The sequence below is a fragment of the Suricata suricatta genome, chromosome 6, assembly GCF_006229205.1.
Source record: "Suricata suricatta isolate VVHF042 chromosome 6, meerkat_22Aug2017_6uvM2_HiC, whole genome shotgun sequence".
NCBI classification, from domain to species: domain Eukaryota; kingdom Metazoa; phylum Chordata; class Mammalia; order Carnivora; family Herpestidae; genus Suricata; species Suricata suricatta.
The window spans coordinates 130648929-130664627 of NC_043705.1; positions in this window are offsets into that span (position 1 = coordinate 130648929).

Sequence of the window (15699 nt, forward strand, 5' to 3'; positions counted from 1 at the left end):
AATGAATACAATAAAGTAGAATATAATGAAATAATGAAAGTAAAATAAAATTTAAAAACTACAAAAGAGTAAAAGGTGTAGTAGAAAAATTTAAAGATATTTTATTTTCTTTAATGGAAAATTAAAATGAAATAAATGGAAAATAAAAATATTTTTTTTCTTTCTGCTGATTTCTGTGGTTCAAGTTGTGCAGATTGTTATATTAATCCTCAGATCAGTTTTCTAGGTGTGCTAGATGTCTTGGTTTTGATCTAGCTGCATTTCAGGGATGAAAGGGGCAAAAAAAAAAAAAAACTTCCATGCTACTCTGCCATATTGAGCCCCTCCCCTCCTCAAGGGACAGAATGGTTTCAAGGAGTTATGATTAACAGATAATTTAAAGGGAAACATTTTCCTAAGTACCCTCAACTGTGTATTGCTAAAAGTGAATGAAAGAAATGACCATTGCATTTTGTAAAATAAAGCTGTGGGTGTATTTGTTTGAAGGTAATTTCAGTGAAATAGTTGGGCTGAAGTCCAATTAGGACAAGAATGGAGAAAAAAAATATTGGGAGTATATCCAATTAGAGCAATCAAGAGTTTTGCTGCGTAAGAAACTTATATATGAGAGCCGCAGTTGAGGGTACTTAGAAAAATGTTCCTTTAAATTAAGCTGTGTTTCCTGCTTTGCAAAATCTGATGATTGTCCATCATAACCTGATATTAATTAATAGCAAAGATCAGTTACCTCACAATGTATTTCTGGTTTAGAGATGAACTATGACACCAATAAGAATTGTGTTAATCTATGAAATATCTGTATATATCATGTTTCAATTTTTTAGAACTACAGAGCCACTACCAGATTAATTGCAGCTATTACAGTGTATTTTTACCTCCTTATTTACTGACAAACCTATATGTAGAGAATGGGTGACCATATAGCATTGATTTGTTTGTTTCCTCAATAAGAAATAAACTTTCCCAAAGGCCAAAAACAGTAGTTGATTAGAGAATATGAAGGGTCATGGCTATGATGTACATGAATTGGGAGTTGAGACCCTGCACATAGCAATCATGAGATATCCAGTGATGGAAAAGTAAATGCTTTTGGATGAACCTTAGGATTAACTAAGCGGATATGGAGAGACACTGACAGCAGGGTTACAAACACCTAATACATCACCTTTTCTTGCATCTTTCACATCATATTGTCAGTTTTTAAGGGGGTAAAGAGACCAAAATTAATTTCTCTAATTTTCAAAGATTTTAAAACTAAAAAAAGAAAAACCTCTGTGTTTACTGCTTTCATTGTGTATCTGGACACATAGAAATACAGATAATAAAAGGTAGACAGGATATGAACGTGTTGCAGGAACATTAGAGGAGATGTGTTACAATAATGTTCTCCACACACTCTACTTTCATTTATTACTGTTATGGCAGGAACAAAAGTGAGAGCAATTCATGTGCATAAATAAACTGTCTCAGCTATGTTACCAACACCATCCATGCCAGCATGTTCTTTGTTAATTGGTATGTTTTGTGTATACCAGAGGTCTTTAAATGTTATTAAGGGAGTATATTGAGTGACAGGTTCAAAGAAAAATAATAAGTGGACGATTAAGTAGTTATATTTTGTAAGTCATAGATTTAGGAAGTGCCATGACATTTATTAAACAGGCTCAAAGAAAGTTCAAATTTAAGATCAAATTAATTATTCAAATTGATTGACACAATAATCAAAATAAATTATTTCAGTCCTTTGAACCCAGTGTAGTTATTTGCCTATAAAAACTACCCCATGTAGGGTCAATAAGAGAGACTACTGGGCAGGGCAGTGGGAGTCGGGAATGTTTCTAGGGGGGAAAATGGTGCTCAAAAGCTGCATTTTCAGTCACTGCACCCTTCCTGATTGTAACCTTCCATGAATTCTCCATTCAGCCCTCCCCTGAGTCTTTGCTTCTATAAATTTCCTTGATTTATCCAGACTAGTTACTTAGTTAAACACTGCATAAGCTATAATTTATATTAGTTAACCCATTATTGAAGCTTATTGATCAAAATATGTATTAATTTATATTTATTTATAAAAATGTATTTTTATATTTCTATCCTGAATAGGTTTACAGCCCTGGAATGTGTTGTCTCATATTTTAATTTTATCCCAGATTTAGAATGCAATATAAGTAGAAACAGGGAATGCTATTTACTAAGATTATCTTCAGGAAGATGGTATAGTTAAGAAAATATAAGAGTAGTGTATTATCTGAAAAAATTCTTTTAAGAACAAATTTATTCCTGTTAAAATGTTTTTGAGGAACCTCCATATTGTTTCACACAGTTTAAATTCCCATCAAGAGTGCACAAGAGTTCCCTTTATAGTCTTGCCAACATTTGTTATTTCATCTTTTGGATAACAGTCTATCTTGTAGATGTGAGGTGATATCTCATTATGGTTTTGATTTGCATTTACCTGATGATGGGGGATGTTGAGCATCTTTTCATGTGTCTGTTAGTCAACTGGATGTCTTTTTTTGAAAAAATAAAGTCTATTAAGGTCCTCAGATTGTTGTTGTTATTGAGTTGTATGAGTTCTTTATATGCATTAGCTATTAACCTCATATTGGATATATGATTTGTAAATATCTTCTCCTATTCAATAGGTTGCACTTTTATTTTATTAGTGATTTCCTTTGCTGGGCAGAAACTTTGTAGTTGAGGTAGTCTCACTTGTTGATTTTGCTTTCATTACCATTGCGACACAAACATACACACATTTCCGAGAGCAATGCCAAGGAATTTATCCCCTCTGTTTTCTTCTAGGTGTTTTCTGGTATGGTGTATTATATTCAAGTATTTAATGTACTTTGGATTTTTCTTTGTATGATATAAGAATGTGGTCTACTTTAATGCTCTTACATGTGGCTCTCCAGTTTTTTCAACACCATTTAATGAAGAGACTATTTTTTGCCATTGTATATTCTTTGATTCTACTATTACACTTTAGGGTATTAATTTGAAGAAAACAAAAATACTAATTCAGAAATACATATTAATTGAAGCATTATTTTCAAAGGCAAGAGAGGGAAACAACCTAAGTAACCATTGATGGACATATAGATAAATATATGGAATATAAACATAGTGGAATATTACTCGGCCATAAAAAATAAAGGTTTGCATTTTGTGATGGTGTGAATGGACCATATTCTAATACTTGAGAGTATTCAGCTAAATGAAATAAGTTAGGCAGAAAAAGATAAACACTGTATGATTACACTTATATGTGGAAACTAAAAACAAGCAAATATAATGAAATGAAGCTTATTGATATGAAAAACAGATGTGATTATAAGCGAAAAGGGGTTAAGGGTTTGGCAAAAGGGGTGATGAGAGTCAGTTGTATGGTGACAGATAGTGACCATACTGACTCTGGTGATCAGTTTGTAGTGCGTGCAGATCTTAAATTATTATGTTATACACATGAAACTAATGTAATGTTATATACCCATTAGACCTTAGTAAAGGAAGAATCTCTTCTTCATTGAGGAGAAAAGGGGCTGACAGCTGGGTAATGTATTTATACTCTCAGAGTTCTGAATCAACTGTAGCTTCTCAAAAGAGGTACATCTCTCTTGAGATGAGAGAGGGAAGCAGACAGAATTGGAAGCAGGCTCCAGGCTCTGAACTATTAGCACAGAACCTGTCTCGGGGCTCGAACCTATGCATCTTAAGATCCTGACCTGAGCCAGAGTCAGACACTTAACCAACTGAGCCACCTAGATGCCCCTAATTTTGTTGTTTATAATTGAAAGGGAAGGCATGGGAGAGCAGGAGCAGGAGAGATGGGAAAGAGAGGGGCAGAGTGGAGTGGAGAGGATCCCACACACTCTCCACATTGATAGCAGAAAGCTCCATGTAGAGCTTAGGAACCATGAGATCATTATCAGAGCCTAAGTTGGTGGCTTAACTGACTGAGCCACCCAAGAGCTCCTGGCTGTTTTAATGTTTCGATTACAAGAATTCTAAGGTTAGCTTTTTTAGGACATTATTTTTCACATATATTCTTAAAATGGTTCCCCCATGGGCAAGCACCATTCAAAATAAGTTAATATGATTTAATACAAGAGTTGTCTCCTAATGCGTGACCATCTAAAGCATTTTACAATCCCATTTTCAAGTTGATATGTATAGATATAGATAGGGAGATACATTTAACCTATCTGATTGTATCTAAGATAAAACCCAAAGATATTCGCTTATTTGTTTTGTACTGATAAAGATCAGAGTAAGTAATTAGCCTTGCCTTTTGTAATACTCCAAAATATATAAATTTTAAAGTTCTAAGTGCAGTCCTAGAAAATAAATTAACCTTGACATACCATACAAAAAGCTTTCAATATATTCTGAAATACATGTATATATAGATAGATAGATAGATAGATAGATAGATAGATAGTAGAAATTCTGTCTTTGTAGAACAACACATTTTCACTTTCTTCCTTCTTGACTACGTAACAATATTCCACTTTACTAAATTGAGATATTGGGCTGTAACTGAATATTGTCTAATGTAATGTGCTCTGTGATTTATGGTGGAGTTCAACATAACACTAATGGAAACATTAAAGAACAGTCTTTTCTCCAGGTATGCAATCAAGGTCCACAATATATTACAGAGAAGGTGTTATTTAACATTATCTAAATTAAACAGTTACTGTTTTGTTTGTACATAGAAATTCTGTGAAAAAATGATCTGAAAACACCAGAGAATTTTCAGATTTTTGTTTTATTTTTACTCACTGCAACTATTCTTTTCATACTCTTTTATACTCATTAATATGAATCTTTATTTCATTTACTATAGAATTAATGATGTGACTATATTTAGCAAAATAGTAAATTTCCAACACAGCAAAATCTAGATAGTGTTTTACTGACATTATAATTTATCGCATACATATATTTACTGAAACAAATATTTCATATAATTATTCACCCACAAACATTTTTCTCAGGAGCTCTGATAATTTTCTTGTTCATTTACAATTATAGAAAGCCCAAAGATGTCGAATAAATTAAAAAAAAACTGAATTAGCATAATTATGTTGAACATATTTATGTATACATAATTTTAATGTATAAAAGAAGATATTTCAGATTAAAGTGTAATTATTAATTATTGTATATATGCTTTCTACAAGATATATCTTTACTTTTATGTATGCATAACAAGTGGTCTAACATACATGGTCTGAGGCTGCAAATTAGACTTGCTGCTACCCTTCTTTAGTCTTAGTGCAGAGTTTGTTATGACCCTGCTATCCTTGTACCCCAAGCATATCCAGAATTATCTAGGGATCTATATTATAGCAGTTTTATCTGTCTTTACTTTGCCCTACATGTCTGTTAGTATATTAATTCTTGTCACGCTATTTCAAACAGTTTCATGGCTTAAAGTGGCAAAAGTATGACCTTCCATCTCTGAAGCTAAAGATAGTTCTAGCTGATTTAAATGCTATTACAGTGGCTCTCTGCGTATTCAGGATAACCTAAGAATGCCTCTTTACTGGCAGAGCGGCCTCAGATAGATGAATATTGAGCTGACCATGGTGATGGCTTCTTTAAGTCCTTTGAACTACATTGCTCTAATTGTCTGAGCACAACCACCTGGCAATAGTGGGGCTAGGACTCTGTCCTCTTTCTGTACACACATATTCACCACACAGGTGGCCAGAACACCTGGGCAAAATCCATCACAAAATTATGCTGTACTGGGCAACAAGTGACTGAAAATGTATGTTGCATTTTGTGTGCAAGTATGTGTATAGACTGGGATAGTACTTTTTGCCACTTCTGACTAGGATAGAGTTTACACTTAGCTTCTACTAATTTAAAAATGAAGATTGGTGCACCTGGGCGGTTCAGTCAGTTAAGCATCTGCCTCTTGGTTTTTGCTCAGGTCATGATCTTGCCATTTGTGAGTTTGAGCTCTGCGTTGAGCTCTGTGCTTACAGTGAGGGGCCTGCTTGAGATTCTGTCTCTCTCCCTCTCTCTCTGCCCCTCTCCTGCTTGTGTGTATATGCTCACACTCTCTCTCTGAAAACAAATAAATGAACTTAAAAAAATGAAGATCACCTGTAACATGATTTGCTTATCACATGGGACCATTGCCTTATGCTTATCGTGTGGGGGAGAAGTAACATTTTATGATATGTTATACTACCCAGAATTTAAAAAAACAAATAATATTTTACTTCTTTTTGAGAGGGAGTGTAAGAATAGGAGAGGTGCAGAGAGAGATGGAGACAGAGAATCTAAAGCAGGCTCCAGCCCCTGAGCTGGAGCTCAAACCTGTGAACTGTGAGATCATGACCTGAGCTAAAGTTGGAAGCTCGATTGACTCAGCCACCCAGGCAACCCTAAACTACAGGGATTTGTTTAATGTTTATTGATATTTGAGAGAGAGCATGAGTGGGGTTGGGGCAGAGGCAGAAGGGTGGGGGGGAGATAGAATTCGAAGCAGGCTCCAGAATCTGAGATGTCAGCACAGAACCTGATGTGGGGCTCGAACCCACGAGCCATGAGATCATGACCTGAGCCAAAGTGGAATGAATGCTCAACAGACTGGGCCATCCAAGTGCCCCTAAACTACAGGAAATTTTTAATGAACGAACTACTCACTCAAGGATAGATGATCTAAGCTTCTAATATGATGCACATTCTTTTAAACTGTACAGAATGTGACAGTTCTTGAGCTTATAGGGAGAACACTGGTGTTGTCCTATAATGAGAGGGCCCAGATCTATTCCGTTCAGTTAGCTGCTGTTGCCAAATAATTACATCTCATTACATATGGAACCGATCTGTCCTCATCAATTATCTTCTTGTCATTCTTCTGGCTGTTTAATTTTTCGTCAGATTTTAAACAACAAGAGTCTCCATTTGTGAACATTGTCTAATTTCATACTGCCATGCACCAGTGCAAGACAATTGTGATTAGTACGAGACAACCTAGAAAGGAGAAGAGAAAATGGATCCATTTTTGCCTCATTGTTGTCTTTTTTCACATGCCTTTCTTTTAATTCTTTGTTTTTGGGATGAAGAAAAAAGAGGGAGGTCTTTATTTTTTCCAGGTTTATTGGAATATAATTAACATACAACATCATGTAACTTTAAGTTGCATAATGTAATGATTTGATACATGTATATATTGCAAAATGATTACCCCAGTAATATTACTTAACATATTCATCGCCTCACATAATTACAGTGTGTGTGTGTGTGTGCGTGTGTGTGTGTGTGTGTGTGTGTGTGTGTGTGTGTGGTGAGAACTTGAAAAATCTGTTCTTTTAGCAACTTTCAAATACGAACACAGCTCGTTAACTGTAATCACTATGCTGTACGTTACCCCCCCTTGAAATTATTTATCGTACAACTAGAAAATACCTTTTAACCGCCTTTCTTCACTTTTACCACCCTCTACCCCCTACCCCTGGGTCTGCTCTCTTTCTCTATGAGTTCATCTTTAAAAATCCCACATATGTGTAAGATTGTACAGTATCTCTCCTTCTCTGTCTGATTTATGTTACTTAGCATAATACCCTCAAGATCCTTCTATGTTATTGCAAATGGCAGAATTCCTTTCATTTTTATGGCTGAATTCCATAGATATTTATATTTATTTTCAAATATATGTATATAATAGTTTTTTTCACCATTCATCTCTTGATGGAGACTAATGTTTTGCATCTTGGCCATCATAAATAATGCTGCAGTGAGCATGGGGATGCAGATGTCTCTTTGAGATAGAAATTTAAATTCCTTTAGATGTATACCCAGAAATTAAATTGCTTGATTACGTGGTAGTTCTATTTTTTATTTTTTTGCGGCACCTGCACAGCATTGTGTGCACCAGTTTGTATTCCCATCAATAGTGCACCAAGGTTAAGAGGGAGATCTTCAGATTATAGACTTGTGCTGAGGCATTAAAGTATCTATCCTAGGGATCCCCAGAGCTGCTTGTAAAAACAAACAAACAAACAAACAAACAAACAAATGTATTTAATGTATTTTGTTTTCTGACCTTAGGACCAAAAATTTCTATGAGCACAGGGCTGTAATCAAACTTGAAAACTGAAATTTAACATCATCATTTTAGACATAAACCACGGAGATACAGCCATTAAATGTGCTTAGCATGACAGAGCTAGTTTTTAGTTTTTGAAAATGTGAACAGATGCGTAGTAAATGTGAGTGTGTAATAAATATGAGCCTAGATTGTCTGTGTCTCTTTTAGCAATTGTCTTTCTGCATTGCAGGTTCTCAGAAGTGAAGAAAATCACAGTATGTACTTCTTAGGTATAATTTTCATATTAACTTTTATTTTCCTTTCGGTAGTTTAACATTGTTAACACTGCTGGCTTCAGTAACCATGCTGAATGGATGTTAATCTAAGGGATCATAGTGTAATGAACAATATTATTATTAGTGTAAATGACTGTTTTGAAATAGTCACCAAATGTTCTTAATTTGATCATAATATGGTGAACATTGGAGAATTTTGACTTCTACTGTCCAATGTCTGTGTAATATTTAAATTTGGCAGGTTTTCTGATGAGGCTTTTATTTAGTAGTAAACAGGAAGAGAGATCTATCACTGCATTCAAAAAAATTTGTGACAATCTTAAAGTAGTGTGCATACAAAAAGAAACCCACAGAATTCACATGTTATCTTATTGGAATAGAGTGTACTGATATATTGTTATTAACAAAGGTGTATAAGTTTTGTCTTATTACGTGAGTGCCTTTAAGAAGTTGGTTGGAGATTTGCATATTTGTGTATATTATCTCATCCAATCCTGCCTTAAACCCTGTATTGTATCCTGATGCTGGCATTGTTAACCCGACTTGGCACTAAAGAAACACAGCTAGAAGAGAACTTATTTGCCTTATGTCTCACAGTAAGCTAGATGCAGAGGTTCAGAACAAATATAATTACTCTGCCTCCAGTTTTATTGCTCTTTTCCTTTAAATGAAGAATTATGGGAACTTATCGTCAGAGTTTTCTTTGACCTTCTTAAATAAATTGCCAGTAAAATCATCTTATTATTTGAGTAGACATACATAGGGAATTGTCTTGTGAACAAATCATATTTACTGCTCTTTGCCTATTTAGATGCGACTGTCAAAAATTATCAATGCTGATGAACATAAAATTGAAGTCAAGCATCTGTGAATTCCACACACACGTTTGCAGAGCACTGTAATCTGGATCATAGGCATCATTAACTTAAGCAATTAAGTTCAATGTCCTAGTTTCTGTTGACAAGTGTTACTATTTTTAGGAGTTTTCTTCATGTCTTGCATTGCTTCACTGCTCTTGCACCTCATGAGAAAAAAGAATCACATTTATGTTAATTCTTTTTAAAATTCCCCACTGCAGCCAAAGGGTGATAAATATGAACTGTCTCAGTAATTAAGTCAGAGTGCTACTCTTAAGGAAGTTCCCACATAGAAAAAGCCATTGCTAAAGGGGGTTGCTTTAAATGCAAGCCAATCATTAATTTCAGGCCACTTCTGGGGACTCTCCTGGTGATTATAAATCACTAAAATTGGTTTACGACTACACTAATATACTTTAAAATAACTTAGAAGAAATCATGATGGAACCAGTCATTTGTCAATAGAAACCATTTTCTCTTCTTTACACACTTATTTCTACCAATTATTTTATAGGAAATTATCAGATGGAGTTTAGAGGCAACATATGTAACTATTTACTAAAAAAAAAACAAATTTGATTTTGAAAACAAGGTGAAGTTTATGTAATATGAAGTTGTATGTCACCAAGAACATGAGAGTTTATGCTAAGGGAGTAATATTATCTTTTCTTATTTGGACTTGCAACAAAAATTATTTTGCAACTGTTAACACTAGTTCAACATTATAAACTAAAACCAGGATCAAAAAACTACCGTGTCTGGAGAGCAGTAATGTAGTCATTTTTCTAGGCATGCAACCTCTTTCAAAGCTTAGCAAAGTGATCTATTAAAGTATCACGAAGTCAATGAACTTCATCTTTAGCAGCTTTGCTAACTGAGCAAATAAAAACAAATACCCATGAATCACTTCTGCTCAATCCAAAAGTAATCTATCAGTGTGTTATTGATTCTTGACACTGGGTTTAAGTCCTGGCAGAGTCAGAAAAAAAATTCTCATCTGGTCCTAAATTTGGCAGGTCCATCTTCGGAAAAGTTCTAAGGCTTAGAATCCAGTTTTCCCCATTTGTCATTTGAGAGGCCAGGATTACATCTCTAAGATACAGGTCCTCAGTCTCTCATCTGTAACTTTGGAGGCAAATGGGTTTTGAAATTCGGACTTTATTTTGCCTTTTAAAATGTAGATAAATAAAGATATGACTGGGCTGTGGAATTGTACCTGCCCTCAAACACGTTATCGCTTCTCTGTGGGATCATGAACAACCTCACTAAGGAGACACTTTCCCTACCCACTGTCCTGACATCTGATCAGGTTTTTCTACCAAGAGAGTTTGTGTCCAGTGCTGACCAAATATTTTCACCCTCAATACATTTGGGGTATTAGAAGTTTAGGACAATCCTAGTGTCTCTCAAGCACACAGCCTGATAATTCTAAAATTATGTTTATTTTAGACACTAGGGCTTCACATCATTTTGCTGAACATGGAGCACTTTATCTCACACTTCATGTGCAAGAGGCAAAAGTGTGAAATGAGTTTTGGCAAACCGCCAAAGCACTGCTGCAGCTGCATGTCCAGGTGGGACTTTATGGGGCTTTGACAGGGGAAGTGTCACTCAAGTGTCTGACACCATTGTCTTCTCATGGCAGGAGGTGGGGCATTTGAGGACCTAGTGGATCTGATAGCTACAATTAATGCTCCTAGCAGAAATGCTTTATATAGGACTTATTAGTCATTTCTAAAAATACAAACCTAAATATCAGGAAACCAATGATTTTCTTTCATGTCCAAGAGACAGAACATCTCTTCTTCCTTACCAAGATAACCCTCCCAGGAAGAGTGAGAGAATTTTTACATTTCAACTGAGGAGTATTTAAAATATGGAGACTGAAAAAAAAATGCAGAGACTGTACATCATGAGGTACAGGTGTGAGTAATTAATTAAAGGACTGAAAACAATCCATATGTGCACGTGTGTGTGTGTGTGTGTGTGTGTGTGAGCATGTGCTTCTATCCATACAAAACTGATAGAACTCATGTGCTACTTATCATACGATAGTTTTGGTTGACAGAATTAATAACTTCTTCTTACAAAATTTTGGGTCTTTCCATTAAGTGAGGTTTCTCTAGACTTGGTGACCAGATGCCGAAGTTGTACAACTGAACCTGGTTTTATACGATAAATATATTTTTAAAATTTAAGTGTAGGTGGAATCATAGTTTAACTTCTCCAGAGAAACAGATACTAAAAGTAATCCTGTATGAATCATTTTTTTTCCTAATGTAGATAATTGCTTCTCAAGGACTATAGGCTTGGGATTTTACAAGTGAATTTCTCTTGAAAAACTATATGTTAATTTGTGTATTAAAAAAGTAATTCCAGAGGAAGTTCTTTATAGCACAGCTATTAAATGTGAAGATAACTGTTTTCAGAATGTGATAGATATAAATGTTCTTTCTTTCTTTCCTGGTTCCTATTTAATGAGGGCCATAGAAATTTTTAAATTGCAAAAAAAAAAAAAAAAAAAAACCCACAAATAAAACCAAAAACAACAACAGCAACAACAATATTGTATAATTTTCTTCTTACTATAAAGTTTAATTAATGAATTGATGAGATAGAATCTCTCTCCCTCTCTGTATCTCCTTCTCTACACATAACATATACATTATGGTCTCTGATGCCATATATGGAGAGACATACTCATCCTTAGACTACATTGTGTGCTATTTCGATAATTAAAAATATAAAACGGCTCTATACTGAAGAAATAAACATTTAGTCTCTGTCAGTCAGCAGGCACATGTTTTCTTGTTCACTTGGAATATTGGCTTAAAAACAAGAAATCACAGTAGAACATCTCATTGACATTCAATAGGAAAATAGTGCTGACAGAATGTTACGAGAACTCGGGTGGATCCAGGCCAAGAGAGTAAATTAAAAACAGTCTGATAGCTGTCTTAACGTTTTACAAGGCAGGCAATATGATCAAGTTGTTGAGCTGACATCATAAAATCATTTGAAACCGAGATTGGGTTCTGTTTCAAAGATACAATTTTTTATAACCTTGTTATTTTGATTAAACGGTGTACTCTGCAGCTCCGGAGTAGAGCCTCTATACCAGTCTCATATACACAGCCACTCACTTCTACATACTTTTAAGGATACCCTCAAGGACAAGTGAGCAGACTTTTCCTGGAATTCAGTTTGAGCATCACCTCGTTTATTTGTCTACTTATCTGTATCTTCCTTTACATCCATCTCATATTTATACCAAACTCGGACACGTATTTTCATATAATCCATCATCTTGACAGCGCAGACCTTGTGGACAAGCGGAGAAGATGGTCTGCTGTGCCTCCTGACAGAGGACAATATCTTAGCACCCTTTCCAGGCAAATCTCCTACCCCATCGATCCTTTATTCACTCATTCATTTACTGACAACAAAGCCAAAATTGAAGTTAATAACATAGTCATTAACTGGCTACTTATTTATTGAGCAATTACTGTGTGCTCAGCATCATTCATGTTGATGTGCAGATATAACCTCGGCCCTCACAGAACCCACATCAGTAAAGTATCTCTCATTGAAACCACCTGCCTTATGTAGTTTCAAGGACAACAAGTTCTAAGTGTCCTTTTCATTCATTCAGTGAAATGTGTGTGTAAATATAAGCAGACGCTGCTTTGGTACTATACATAATATCACTGTACACATGCATCATTTGCTCTTCTAAGAAACTCACACCCTGATATTTTGGTATGTGCAGACTCTGCTTACATGTGCATACATACCTCTACCAGTGTGCTGTAAGATCATTCAAGTTGCCACATAGCTATTATAAAATGCATGAGGGGACTCTTGTGTGGCTCAGTTGCACATCAGATTTTGACTCAGGTCATGATCATCTTGTCTGTGAGTTTGATCCCCTCATCAGGTTCTGTGTTGAAAGCTCAGAATCTGGAGTCTGCTTTGGTTTCTGTGTCTCCTTCTCTCTCTGCTCCACCCTCCCTCATGTTCTCTCTCTGTCTCTCTCTCTCTCTCAAAAATAAACATTAAAAAATACATGAACACATTTCTGTTTTCATGTACACAGACCAGGGCTGTTCCTCAAACATTTGATATCTGAAAACAACTAGATATAAATTGAGCATTAGTGTTGCATAAATGTTTTTGACAAAAAGCATCTGTTTGAAATATATTAGAATTAACCAAAAAACAAAAGTGGTCCTTCAGTGAGGGTCATTCGAGAAGTATGGATGTGGATGAGTGATTCTCAGCCAGTGTGATTTTACACCTCCTTTCTTGGGGACATGTGGCAATGTCTAGAGGCATTTTTGGTTGTTACCCCTGGGAGATTGGTGGTGTCACCGGAATCTAGTGAATAAGAGTCCAGGGCTACTGGGAACATCCCACAATGTACATGATGCCCCCCGCCCCCACAATAGTTATCTAGCCTAAGATGTTAATGGTGCTGATGTTGGGAAAATCTGCCTTAAAGCTGATCAGAAAAGTTTGGGGTTTAAAGAGACTATGTCATATGTGTTCATGGTCTTTGAAGGAGAGTTTCCCTGAGAAAAACCTTTAAACAGTTGCTAAGGACATGATATGAGATGAGCCTGGAGAAAGTTGATTTGCTGAGAGTGTATTGCAGTAATTCCAGAGTCAAGAGCTGGTAGTGATCTAGAGAGAGGAAGACAAGTATGGGCTGTGTGGGGTGGAGGGTGGTGAAGAGAGGATTTTTGTGCATCCCAGCATACCAATCCCTTGTGGTCATGGTTGCTGAGAGTACTGGCAGCAATTTGGAGAGATGGAATTAAGAAAGATGAGCTAGGCTTTGGATGTCTCTCTTACTGTACACAGCTCAGCATGCACCATAAGGTGGCCCATAACAATTATGGGCTGAATGTTTGTATGCCCATGAATTTATATGTTGAAGTTTAACCCTTAATGTGATGATATTTGCAGGCCGGACCTATAGCAGGTAGTTAGGGTTAGATGAGATCATAAGGGTGAGGCCCCATATGATGGCAGTAGTGTCCTTGTAAGAAGACACCTCAGAAATTTTGTGTTCCTATTTTCTCCCTCTCCCTCGATTTCTCCTCCCCTCTCCTTCTCCTGCCATGTGAGAACACAGCCAGAGAGCAAGTGAGTATCTACAATCCAGGGAAGGCCATCTCACCAGAACCCAGCCATCCTGGCACCTTGATCTGAGACTTCCGGCATTCAGGTTGGTGGAAGATGCATTTTTGTTGTTTAAACCATAATCTATGGTATTTTACCATGGCAGCCCGAGCAGATTAATATATCTGATCTCGACAATTGTAGGCCATTAAACATAGCAATCTTGCCAGCCTTTAAAAATAGTTTTAAGCAGTCATGCTGCTATATTACACTCCTTTGAGATCACATATACATATTACTTTTATTTGGAATTAGCCTTTCTCCTAAAGCAATCTGAGTGGATGGAAGTCTGTTTCTTTTTTTTTTTTTTCTGTTTAGCATTATTCTTCAAGCCATTTTTAGTGGACACTTTATTAACATCACAGTATAGTGGCAACTTGGTCAGCCAAATTGATAGTTGGATATAAAGAACATTTCTTTATCAGTCTTTAAACCCATTACCTTTAAAGTTTTGCTTGATGTGCATATTACTAAAGTTTTGGTCTGCCCTAATGCTCATTTTCTATTAATGGCACAGTAAGAAAATGTCTATGTCTCAAGGTCATAATAAAAGGTGCTTATTTGGTCCACAAGATTCGGTAGCAAAGGCCCTCAGCATGTCAGCACTGATGGGGTCAAAGCCCAAGGGTTAGGGCTTTAATCTTTTTAATGAATTTTGAATATTCTTTTTAAAATTCAGTGTTATTTCTATAGGTCACACAGGAGGCCATTTATATCAGGAAAACTACAAAAAAGGAAAGTTAAGGGGAGATCTTTGTGCAGTCAAGTGGACTCAGAGCTGAGCTAAGCATTGGAATGTGTGGCTTAAAGTTCATATAATTAACCTACAATATAAACAAACTAACACAAAAAAAGTTCATGGTTCCCAAGTAAATTGAGTTTTTGATCACTAGTTTAATGGCTTTAGCTCTACATTTTTAGTTAAGCATGTTTTCTAGATTCAAATGTTATGTTTACATAGTTTATGTACTTAGAATTTCTAAGAAAGAGAGTTTTAGAAAGGACAGTCAGTATAGTGATACTTTTTCAAAGTCATATATGATATTGGCTGATGAAAAACATTGGCACAATTCCCATTAAATCAACAACTCTATCAGGACCTGTAAAAACATCATTTCTGATATCTAGCAAATAGAAATGCTTCAGCTATGTAACAGTAACTACAATTGCTAAAATGTATGGGGCACGTGCAATAGGATAATTACTATTTTTTTTAAATATTTTATTGTCAAATTGTTTTCCATACAACACCTAGTGCTCTTCCCCTCAAGTGCCCTCCACCATCACCACCACCTCTCTCTTACTATTT